We start from the raw sequence: 13,952 nt of genomic DNA, 5'->3' as shown, positions 1-13,952 counted from the left end.
TTAGCATATTAATAAAATAGGTAAGTTTATATAGAGAAATAGCTAATTTTGAAATGTTGATGGAAAAAATATATAATTTAACAAATTATGATGGGCATATATATAAATTTCTCTATTTTAAAAAGCACCTTGTATGTTAATTATGTATAATTATAATTATATACCTTAATTTAAGAGCTTCATTGTAATATGAAAAAGGCTGTAGGACTATGCCGAAATCTAAAGTCCAAAAGGAGGTAGCCTGTAAAGATATTATTTCAAATGAAACATTTTACACAAGAACGGGAAAGGTATAGCCTTCTTTCTCACAAGAACAGAAAAGGTATCTTATATGTTTTCAGATTTTAAAAGGGTCACAGAACTCCTGTCCAAAGCATTCCTAGGCCGCACAATCAATTCAGATCAAAATTTGTTAAATAAATGCTAACAGTTGTTCTCTCTCTCCTTACCTCTAAATAAATCCAACTTGTACCAGTGATCTGAATTGATCGTGCGGCCTAGGAATGCTTTGGAAAGAAGTTCTGTCAAATGCCTTTGGACAAGTTCCCAGCCCTTTTAAAATCTGAAAACATATAAGATACCTTTCCTGTTCTTGTGAGAAAGAACGCTATACCTTTCCCGTTCTTTTGTAAAATGATTCCTTTGAAATAATATCTTTACAAGCTAGCCAACTAATGGGCCGCCGGCCCACCGCTTAAGAAATTTTGTTTTGTTTTTTTTCTTTACCTTACTACCTTTACCAAAAAAAAAATCGAACTTTCAGTTGGGTTGCCAACTAGAGGTGTTCATCGGTTTGATTCAATTCAAACCGAGTTAAAATTAGCAAAATAAAGTTTTACTCGATTTTCAAAAAATCAAATAGAACCGAATCGAAATAGAATAAGAACCAAGTAAGAACTGATTTGAACTATATGTATAGTAAATTTTGATTTGTTTTGTTGAACTGACATAGGATATTAATTATAAAAGCAAATATTTCAAGATGATTTTTTAATTTTTGTTTTTTTTAGTTTAATCCGTTTTAGACTAAAACGCAATATAAATTATACTCTAATTTTTAATTTTTTATTAAATATTTGATTTGGACAAAAAATAACTTTAAACATTTTGATATGTTCGGACTAACCGGTTTTAAAATTTCTAAACCGGATCGAACCAAACTATTAAACTAGTTTTCAAAAATGAACCGAACTGTTTTTGTTGATGATACAAATTTAGTTTGTTTGCTTCTTCATGCTTATTATATATATAGATGTTGGTTAATATTAAATTGATTGTTCCTGAGGTCCCGTGTAACTAAGTCGTTTTTCAATTAAATTAACTTTGTTACATATATTATTATATATATAGAGGTTAGCTAATATTAAGTTGGCTAATATTAAATCGACTTATTATTTAGTTTGTTTGCTTCTTCTTCATACTTATTATATATGTAACAAAGTCAAAAAAAGTCGATCTAAACTGTTAGATGTGAACTCTATATTAAAATGTGCTTGGAGACCAAATTTTACATTTATTTTAATTTTTTTACTATTTATTAAGCCACATTGAAAATCGATGATCCAATGGTCTAGTATGTTTTTACTGTTTAGTTAAATCATCATTGGATCAACGATTTTCAAAGTGACTTAATAAATAGTAAAAAAGATTCCAAAAAATATAAAATTTGGTCTCCAGGCACATTTTAATATAGAGATCTCGTCTAATGATTTGGATCGACTTTTTGTACTTTAAAAATTGAAAAACGACCTGATTGCATGGACCCTCAGGAACAATCGATTTTAAAATTGAATTATGCGTAAATTTTAATATATATCTTAATTTTTGAAAGAACAGTAAAATATATTTTGAATCAACGTACACTACACCAAAATGAGCCTTTTGCAACAAATTATTGCAACCGGAAAGAAATTGGATGCATTAGATTAATGTTTTTGCTTCCAAAATAATTGGTTGTAATAACTATTATTTATTGCAACCTATTAATTGTATTGCAACAAATTAATTGGTTGCCCGAAAAAAAAATATTGCTACAAACTTAATTACTATTGCAACAGAAAATAAGTTGCTAAAAAATATTCGCGCCTAAATATCTTATTTCCATTATCCTTTCGAAATCTCTTTCGCGCGTTGATTCGTTCTACATCCTTGCTCTCTTGTTTTCAAAAACGTTAATTATTTACTGCTCACCACTTATTTTAATTAAATATTTTTAATGCACCGCTCAAACACTTTTTTACAGAAATAAATCAATTGTTGTCCAAGAATTCATCTGCTAATTTTAATTCATTTTTTTCAATGCGCTCAAGTTTCTAATTATTTCCATATAACAAAAATTATTTAATTGTTATTCTCATATAGGATGCATTTTTACAAATTGTGAATATCCCAACCTCTTCCCAAAAAAATTCACAAGTGGACTTCATTCGTGTATGTGATAATATTATAGTATCCATCATTGAAATATGTTTATATTTATTTTGCTTAAAGTGAGTTGTTTATTTATTATAATATTATAGTATTATTGAATGAATAATTTTCTTAATTCTAGTAAACATATATTGTATTGGATTGTATAGAATTATATTAAATGATTTATTGTCCATCTGAGTGACATAAAATTTTGTTAATTCACTAGTGGAGAACATACAATTAGTGTCGCCTTAAAAAACCGACACTAATACTTTAGTATCGGTCGTTTACAAAAAACCGACACTAATAATATTAGTGTCGGCTATTTATATGTAGGCGACACTAATAACTGAAAATTAGTGTCGGCTATTTATATGTAGGCGACACTAATTGTTAAGTATTAGTGTCGGTTGTTTATAAATAGCCGACACTAATACATTAGTGTCGGCTGTTTATAAACAGCCGACACTAATTCTCAGTTATTAGTGTCGCCTATTTATAAACAGCCGACACTAAAGCTAAAAAAAATTCATTTTAAGTCCCGCGCACCTCTTTCAAACGCACGCCTAGGGTTCAAAAACGCACGCTTCTCTCCGATCTGATCTTCTCAAACCTAGCCGCTTCTTCTAGGCGAATACCAGAAGATGTGACAGGAACTCCACAGGAACTTCACTTCGCTTCACGCTTCTCTCCGATATGGTCCTGCGCATGCTTCACGAAAAGGGGCGTAACTTTTGATCCGTTCGTCGGATCGGACTGAAATTTTGACAGGAACTCCACAACCCAAAACCGGAGAAGATTTGGTTTGCCATTTTGCGGGCTCAGATTCGCGATCCGAGTCTTCCTTCATGGACTTTTGGTATAGTCTTTATAATTTTAGAGTTTTTAGGGTCTTTTATGTATCTTTTATGTATTTTCTGTTTTAGGGTTTGTATGATATTTTATTTAGGGTCTTTTATGTATCTTTTATGTATTTTCTGTTTTAGGGTTTGTATGATAACAATAAATGAGCAATTTGAATGATATTTTATTTAGTGAGTGTTATTTGTAAATTATGATGAATTATTTGATATCTTTGTTTTAAAAATAGTTCAGCAAAAATATATGAGGATTCCAGAACAAAAATTTTCATTTTTAGAATTTTCTATGATTTATAGTGAATTTTTGAAATTTATTTAAAAAAAAAAAACATTAGTATCGGCTATTTATTAAAAAGCCGACACTAATAAGTATTAGTGTCGGCCATTTAATAAATAGTCGACACTAATACTTATTAGTGTTGGCTATTTATTAAATGGCCGACACTAATACTTATTAGTGTCGGCTTTTTAAGAAATAGCCGACACTAAAAGTTAGTATTAGTGTCGGCCATTTAATAAATAGCCGACACTAATGGCTTACTTTTAGTGTCGGCTATTTACAAAGTATTAGTATCAGCCCGATTAGTGTCGCCTAATGTCCGACACTAATACCCATAAACAGCCGACACTAATTCCAAGTTCTCCACTAGTGATTTGAAATTAAATGATTCATGATGATACACCATCAATATATATAATTTATTTCGAAACTATTTATATGTTCAATACAATTATTATTATAAATTCATTTCGTGATGATGTTTAAATTACAAACTTAAAGAATAAAATAAGAAAAAGTTCTCAATGTTTCCATAAGAAAAGAGTAAAACTAGGGTGTTCTTAAACTCACTAAGATGTTTGGTGAGCTTAATTCCAAAATCTATTATATCGGTTTCAAATGACAAATCTAAATCGTTGAAATTCATCTACTTCACAAATGATGAATTTACATGCCAAGATTTTAAGTTTTCGACTAATTTTAGTATAAAGTCAAGCGGTCAAAATTAGAAGGTTCATAATTAAATTTTAGTGCATTCATTTTTTTAACATTTTTTGACCACTTGCCTTTATATAATATTAATTCTAAATTCTAAAAACTTCATATGTAAATTCATCACTCGTGAAGTAAATCGATTTCAATGGTTCGGATTTATTGTTTAAACTAATTTAATAGATTTTGTAGTTAAGTTCTCCAAACACCTTGGTGAGCTTAAGGACACCGTACTTCTACTCTAAGAAAAGAATAATAATAGGAAGACCTAAAATGGAATTACCTTCCAATGCGTACTTGGCGGATGCAGATTTTAATAGCGCACATTTTACTTCCCGCAGTTCTGTGCTTTGGATTTATATCTCTATTTTTAAAGTCCAAATAATCGATCCGAATTGTTCAATATTATTATCATATGAAAATATACTTCCAGGCCAAATTTTATATTTTTCAGAATATTTTTACTATTTAATTTTGGGACAATTAGAAAATCATTTGATCTAAAAATTCTAGACCATCCGAAAGTAATAATTTCGACCTACCAAAAAAATAGAACAAAAATTTCAAAAAATTTGATATCCAAGTATATTTTTATATGATAATAATGTTAAGCAGTTTGGATTGACTATTTAATTTTTTTTAAAAGATATGAATTCAAAGCACGAAACAATCCGCGCATTGCAAAGTACCATAGCCTCACTCATAGGACCATGTCATTTTTTATTTGAATAGAAACCAATGATGATGTATTCTAAATCTTTAAAATTGGAAAGATTATCTTGGTGGGTACCCCAGCAATTAATTACCTATGAGAAACTAAACTTGCGTAATTTTTTTTCTCTTACACAGCTTTTGAAGCTTAGCAAAAAAAAGTTACTAATTTAAACATCGTGCTATATTTCAAGTTTCCAAGTCTCTAACTCAACAAAAACAATTCAAATTTTTTAATCAATATTTTTCAAATAGTTTCCAATTATTTTTCTGTCATTAATTGTGTTCTTTTTTTGTTACCATCTTCAGATAAAAAAAGAAAAATTAACAAATTTGACATGATTTTTTTTAGGAGTTGTTTTGTTCAATTGGCCCTTTGGATTTTGATACTGTTGTGAATTGTCCCATAATTAATGACTACAGTAAAGATGTTAGCAACTTTGTTGGACTAATCGTTGTATAAATTTGTTTAAGAGATCGGCTAACTATCTTCAGTTAATTTCTCTCATTCATCCCCTAGTCAATAACTACCTACGGAGACCACTCATTAAATGAACATCATTAATTACTTAGGGATCACATAATATTTGATAGATTTTAACTGACGTGTACAAGTATGAATGCCCATGTGCGCAAGTGTTAATATATAATATATCTAAGAAACTAAGTATTTCGGAAAAAAAAAACACTGCAAATCATACACTCATCTTTTACACATTTTTAGAGGTGGTTTTTTTTTCTCCGTTCAATTTCATCAATATTTTCTGACGATCAGTGAGGAATTTGCAAATCTAAAACCATGAACGTCTTCTATGCAACTTTCTCTTTCAAATAAGATCTATGATGACATACTTTCAGATTAATCGCCACACAAGTATTCATATCTCATCGTGAATATCTTATCTGTAAGTATTCATATCTCATCGAGCAAGTATTCATACATCATCGTGCAAGGATTCATACCTCGTATAAGTATAAATAATTAATGTCTAAAGTATTTGTATCTAACATATTTTATTAAAAAAAGAATTTCATAGTAAAACTGGATGACGTCTAAAAATATTAATATCAAATATTAAAACATAAAAATTTACACTTCAATATGCAAATATAATTTACAACTTCAATATACTCGACCTCTTAGCGGTTAGCAATTTTTTTTTTACTTTGGTAGAAGTTATAGCAGTTAGATTAATGGGAGATGATGCATGGGATGGGGTCAAAGATCATGTAGACAAATTCAATCTCAGGTATATATGTAATCTAATTAACAAATTTAAGTGTTTTCAATTAATGATCCAGCTCTTTAATTCGTATGTAACATCACATATGTTGCTTTGGTGGGACTTCACCATTTATTAGTACTCAAACATGTGCCACGTAGAAAAGTTGGTGCAGACTACGTAGAACAACTTGTCAATCTGTTAGCAACAATACTATCTTTTTATTAGTATTACATTAAGCACATCAGGATAAGTTAAAATGCACTATGGTTTATGGTTTTGTGTTCTAATTATGCTCTACATCTTTATCTTCGTTTTTAAAATTCGAACAGTCGATTCAAACAGCTAAACATGATCTTCATAGTAAATATGGTTGGAGATCAACTTTTATATTTTTTGAAATTTTTTTACTATTTTTTTAAATAGATACAAAATCATTATTTTAAGAAGATTATGTACCATGATACATTTAAACTATCCTCATACACACACACAAACATATATACCTCATAATTTTTGAAAGAACAGTAAACTATATTTTGAATCAACGTAATTTTAAAATTGAATTTTGCGTATCCATCATTGAAATATGTTTATAGTTATTTTATATAAAATGAATTGTTTATTTATTATATTATTATAGTATTATTGGATGAATAATTTTATTATTTCAAGTAAGTATATATTGCTATGTTGCATGGATACCGATACGGATACAACGATATGGTAATTTAAAAAAAATCCTAGGATACGATATGTTTATTATATATATTATTTTTTATATGATATTTAAATAATTATAACTTAAATCCAATTTTAAAAAAAATAAAGACTTAATCTAAGTATAAGTTAAATACTATATTTACTATAACTTATTAAATATGATCTCTAGTGTATTGGTTAAAGATTTTGACTCAGTTATGGATGTCTCGAGCTCAATTCGTGTGAAAAAAACATTTTCACCGGTCCACGGGCGCGGCTCGTGGTCCACAGACACGTATCCAACCGTATCTGTAGGTATCCAACCGTATCTGTGAGTTTCGACGGAGTATCTCAGCGACCGTATCGGCTAAGTAAGGATATGTATCAGTTCCGTATCAGATACATATCGGTATCCGATATGTGTCCGATACATGTACGATGTCCAATCTGAAATATCCGAGTAACATAGATATATTATCTTGCATTGTATAGAATGCTATTGTCTAGTAAATATAATTTTCCTTGACATACTTCCCTCCTACTTACAAGGCCCGAGTGAAGATTCACTTTCTAATTTGAGATTAAATCTAATTAGTTGCTTTGAGATTTGGATTAGCACAGGACATTATTAATGGTCTTTGATATTTGTGCCAAGTTATAAGGTCCATTTCTCTCAATTCCATATAAAAAGATCATATTTTACAACAACAACAAAAAAAGCTCCCAATCGGAAAAAAGAGAAGAAAAAACTCTAGCTGTCCCCGCTCCTCATTTTTTTACACCTCTTTATTTCATTTATCTCACCTTTTCTAGTTTTCACCTCTAATATTGCGATACCTCTCTCTTGTCTTGATTTCCTTGAACAGAGAGAAGAATGAGAGAGAGGGGAGGGAGCCGACCGGAGCCAAGAGGCGGTATCGTCGGACTTCAAAGCATAGAGCATTTACTATCTCCATCTTGATCAGAGCACAGCGGTGAGCAAATTCGACTGTTGAAGCGCGGCAGTTATAGGATGAAAACGGATCCGGTTGTGAAAAAAGATGGAGAAAGAGGTAATATGGTGTTTAAGAGTAGATATGTAGGATTAGGTGATTATAATAATTTATGAGATTTCATTAGAATAAATGAGTTTAGATCTAGAAAGGAGGGTCATTTGACTCGTTGTAAGTTCTTTTTTTTATCAATAAAATCATTAGTAAACATTTAAAGTCACCCCCCTTTAAAAAAACATATGGTCCAAACTCAAAACTCGAGTTAAACAGATTCCATTAAAAAGATTCCATTAAAGTTAAACAGTAGATTGACAGTCTGGATACAAACTCAAAACTCGAGTTACTTTGGAGGATCTGAATTCGTGGTTAATTGTAACATTTAGGGCTGGTAACGAGCCGGCTCGGTCTGAGCTATATCAAGCTCATGGCTCGCTCGTTTTAGCAACGAGCAAGTCATGAGCGAGCCAACATTCGGATTCGAGCTAAAAAAGTGGCTCTTGGCTCGCTTGTTTTGACAACGAGCGAGCCGAGTCAGCTCGCGAAAGCTCGTGGGCCAAAAGCCAAAATGTATTAAATAATGTAATATAAAGTTAACTACCATAAATTAAGTTTGTAATTAAATTCATACATACTAAAATACTAAATCTTCAAATTCATACAAACATAGTTCACAAAATAAATTCATACATACTAAATCCTTATAAATTCATACCATTTCACAAATTCATACTTATCGAGCTGGCTCGCCAGCTCGCAAGCGAGCTAGGCTCCAGCTCAAACTTATTAATTTTGGATCGAGCTAGTGATGAGCTGGCTCGTTAATAGCTCGGTCCATTAATGAATAAGTTATTAGCGAGCGACTCAGATGCAAGTCACGAACGGTCCACGAGCTAGCTACGAGCTTTCTTGCCACCTCCAGTAACATTCTAATATTCGAGCAACATGAAATTTATCTAAGTGAAAGTTGAATGAGTATAATAGTAATATGAAATTTAATAGAAACCTATGTACTATAAAAATTATATCTGAATCTGACCATGCATGTAACGAAATTTTTGAAATTTCTGATATTATAAATTCCTCTATATACGCAATGAATTAGTAATATCCCAGTTTTCGAATATTTGGAGATTTATAAAACTTGAAGTAAAGTGAGTTTAAAAAAATTATATGGTAATATAAATATTCAAATAATATTTTAACTTCTGTTTTATGAAAAATTGAAATTTACATACTACAAATACATAATTAAGATTCAATCAAATAATAGGAAATTGTGAAATTCTAAGCAAAACAGAGATTAATAAATTTGGTAAATGATGAATTAAGAAAGGTTACTAGAAAACTTGATATTATAAAAGCCAATTATTTTTATCTATTTACATAAAGGGATTATGTCAAAAATTATTCTTAATTTGAAATTTGGATGAGAAGACACCTGTAAACCCAACATTTTTTTACCTTTTATTAAACTTTAAAATTATCCTCTCACCTAACCACATCTCTAACGTGTCATTCTTTTACCTACTCTCATTTTATACCCTTCGTCTCCCAATATATTAATTAATATCACTCTCCTTGTGCAATTTTCCCTGGGTGAGTCCGCTCATTATTTTCCTCACACCTAGTTGCCACGCCATCTCATTCTAATCATTGAAAACATCTAAACTAAAACTTAGAAATGTTGTCCTCATGTGGCTTCTGAAGAAGACACCATGCCTCCATCAGAAGCAGGATCCCATTCCTGCAGAGGCATCTGAGCTACATCCTCTTTGCGTGGGAGCCAATCCTGTCTGTGTTGTGCTTCTTCCACAGAGATTTCTCCTATCCAAAAATAAACTAAATTATTGATAGCAATAACAATTGTTTTCACTATGTTAGGAGCAACATGATTGAAACATATATTATTGCGAAGATTCCACATAGTCCAAGAATAGGCACTAAATGTTATAAGGAAGTATTTCCTATGAATAGGCGATAAAGTATAACTAATATTAAGAACATCCGATATGCAACGCCATGCAACTAAGAGTTGCCGACAATGTCTCAACCAGACGAGAACCTGCCTAGCTTTCCTGCACAACAAAAACAAATGATCAATTGATTCAAAATCAAGACAGAAGTGACAAGATAAATTGTCAATACATCCTCTTTTCACTAAGTTATTTTTTGTTAGTATCTTGTTTTTTACAAAGAGCCATAGAAACACTCTAATTTTTGGAGGGATGGGGATGCTCCATATCTGTAGAGAGCGGTGTTCAAGAATACCTCTAAAACTAAGAAAGTTATATAAAGATTGTACAGAAAAATGCCCATTATGTTCTAGGCCCCAAGAGATGCAATCTCGCTCTCTGTCTGAATGGAAGGTTAAAATAATATTCAAAGTTCATCACATTCATATTTCAGAACTCCAGTCGGAATAAAAAAAAAATCAATTCCCATTCCCTTTGATGCAATCACTGTCCTAAGCGAAACCTTGGGGTTATGGCAAATGACATATAAGAAAGGATAGCTGAGTGCTAAAGTACAATCTCCGAGCCATTTATCATTCTAGAATTGTATGTCACTATTTTGGCTAAGATTATAGGCAATAAAATTATCACAGAGATACTGATTTTTGGTAATGGCACTCCAAAATGGAGAAAAGGAAGGAACATGATTATCTGAATAGCAGTTCAGTAGTATAGCTTGTTTCCAAAGACCTTGACAGCAAGTATCTTTGAATTTCCATCTCCATTTAGCAAGTAAGGATAAATTCATCAATTCTAATTTCAAAACTCCCATGCCTCCCTGTTTTTTAGGTAAACAAACCTGAGCCCAGTTAATCAGAGAATATTTATGCTGATTTATGCCGATTTATGCCATACCCTTGCCACAAAAACTTTATGCGGGCTTTATTAACTCTAACTAGAACTGAGGAAGGAATGAGATAAATGGAGAGAGCATACATGGGGACAATGATATGAATCATATGAACTCAACGAGTTCACTATGGGAGAACAAATCTAGAAATGATGTAGAAAGAAAAATTCAATCTAAAAGAGCAAATTGTGTCCCATTGGTCCATGTATATTTCCTATCTTTAAGTAATAACTATAGTAAGACATTGTTCTGAATAAAGGCATTAAAGTCCCTGCTAACTTTACAATCCAAAGAGATCCCTGATTTGTCTTGTCTATATCTTAGTGCATTAAAATCAACACTAACTAGCCAAGGATGATCACTAAAGGCATAGACATTTTGCAATTCAATCCAAAAGGCTTCTTTAAGATGTCTACCAATAGGCGCATATACAATAGTGTACATCCATTTGGCTAGTGTAATTTTATCATTAAATACCACTGTAAAGGAGTACTATTGGACATAATAGTCTATAATAGTAGTGTCCCATTATGGCAAGATAATAGGGCATTTACAACCCTACTACAACACTCGAATTAAAGGTGTTTGGAGCACTATAGCAGTGTCTCTAGATAGCAAGATAATAAGGCATTTACAACACTAATACAACATTTCCAATTAATGGTGTTTGGAGCACTCTAGTAGTGTTTCTATATGGCAAGATAATAGGACATTTACAACCCCAATACAACACTCCAATTGAAGGTGTTTGGAGCACTCTAGTAGTGTCTCCAGATGGCAAGATAATAGGACATTTACAACCCTAATACAACACTCCAATTGAAGGAGCACCTGATTGGAATGCTAATCCCAGTTTTACCATGGATGAGCTGGCCCCGTTCAACACAGATGCAGAGGTGATTGGCTCCCACAGAACACGATATGAAGTGGAGATGGAGCACGACTTTGAGGCTGGTGGGAGTGAGGTGATTGGCTCCCACAGACCACGATATGAAGTGGAGATGGAGCATGACTTTGAGGCTGGTGGGAGTGCATCTCAGACTGCAGATGGCTTTGTCTCTGCATTATTTGGTGCACCGCACCCTGCCACGTATGCTGCAAGCTGGGAGCAAGATCCATGGAAGCTGCGTACACAACCCGCCAATGCAGAGTCAGCTGGTCTATTTGATCCATGGGCAGCCAGTACAGGTACGCAGCACATGTATACGGGGGAGGAGGATGAGGATATGGGAGAGGAGGAGGAGGATATGGGAGAGGAGGCGTTAGGAGATGTGAGTCCGCAGAGGCAGATACAGAGGCGCGTGCAGCCACACAGGGATGGCAAGGGCATAGTGGCTCCTAGGTTGTCTCCATCCGGAAGGAAAAGACGAGGATGATTGTAGAGTTTTTTTTTATTGTGATATAGTTCTGACTACATTATTTTGACTATGGGACTGTTGTATTATATGTTTCTGATTATGTTGGCAGGCATTATGTTGGCATTATGTTTTTTATTTTATATTCATGTTGGCATTATGTTGTTTGCACTTTATATTTCATCATTATAACACAGATTAATAATACAATTAAAGTTCAACAATACACTTAAAGTTCAACGATAGAATTAAAAGCGCAATAGTACACTTCAAGTAATTATATTGAAACTAAGAAATTATATTGAAACCGTAATTTTTATTTGCGACCCACACTCCCAGCAGACTGCCTGTGACAGGGGCGGTTCGCTGTCCTGACCACCTGGGCCACGGGCGGTCCACTAGGGATGCCTATTTATTCATTTTTTCTCTCTCTCTTCTCACTCCAACATTAGTCTACCTCCCACCTTAAAGGCAGAGAGAAGGGATAAAGAGCTGAAGGCGATTTTTTTGGCAATTTCGGGAGATTTTCTGGGCGACTACAGCTACAGGTAATTTAAATATTTTTTAATTATTTAAAAAAAAAAATTAAATATCTTTTAAAACAATTAAATATTTTCTAATTATTTTCTAATTAGCCGTTGATTACTGTACAATTAGTCTTTAATTACGCACATAATTAGCTTTCCTAATCAATTACTGTCATTTGAAACCCTAGTTACAATGGCACCCAAAGTTGGAAAAAATAGAGGAAGAACTGAAACCGAACGCGAAGAAAAAAGAACACTTATTAATAGTTTTTGGACGGCTGAAGCCTACGCGATGTGGAATTTGGAAATAATATTTTCACCCAAAAATAATGAAGAATTTCTGAGCACTCTTGATCCATCAATTAGAAAAATGCTGATGGAAGGCTGGGTAGATAGGGTCCCTCCACCTGGATGGGGACAGTGCTGCTTATGTGAGCTGAAGGGAGATATGGTGGATATGTTCTTCTGTTATAAATGTTGCAAAGCTGTTCACCCCAATTGCATGGACCCGTATGCAGATCCGCTGAATGACGCTCGTCTCACCACGTGGGAGTGTCCTGCGTGCGTCCGTCGGGCTGAGGAAAAGAAGGGGGCAAGCTCCTCAGCTCGTAAGGCTTAGACCCCAATTGTATGCTGTTGTAGTATTTTATGTTTGAACTGTAACGGTTTGTATAATTGCTATGTTTGAACTGGTTGTTGCTGTATGAATTTTATGTTACTTTATTTTATGGACTCGACGGTACTGTATTATTTAGTAATGTATCTGGATCTTATGAATTTTTTGTTGTAGTATTTATGTTGAACATGGGCTGTATTATTTTTGAATATGCTAGAAATAAGTATAGTTCTAAAATTGTCTAACATAGTTCAACAATACAAAGTTGAACAATACAATCAAAAGCACAATTAAAGTTCATAACATAGTTCAAACCAAATAAATCAGTTCGCATAAGCAAAATAGCAAGTTTATCTGCCACCACGTCTCAATAAATCCAACAAACGACTAGTTCTTCTGGTACCAGTGGCAGGTGCGGCATTACTTGTAGAGGCTTGGCTACTAGATGATTGGCTTACATGAGGAGGGGTTGTGTTCTACCAGTTGCTTCAGCAACAACTCTATCATTTTCTCTTTCGTTGTGTTCGTTTATGGCATCTGAATATAAAAATGCAATTCAGTTAGTAATATAATAAAAGCATAAATAAATTTCGTACAATGCTACATACCTGCTCTGCGCCTGTCGAAAACAGAACGGCGAGCCTGATTTCCCGATGGTCGCCTACTACCCATCTCGTCCATGGTCATTACAATACGCTTGT

This window comes from Carex rostrata, chromosome 29 (assembly GCF_964058835.1).
Source record: "Carex rostrata chromosome 29, lpCarRost1.2, whole genome shotgun sequence".
Classification (NCBI taxonomy): domain Eukaryota; kingdom Viridiplantae; phylum Streptophyta; class Magnoliopsida; order Poales; family Cyperaceae; genus Carex; species Carex rostrata.
This window is presented reverse-complemented; position numbering follows the sequence as displayed.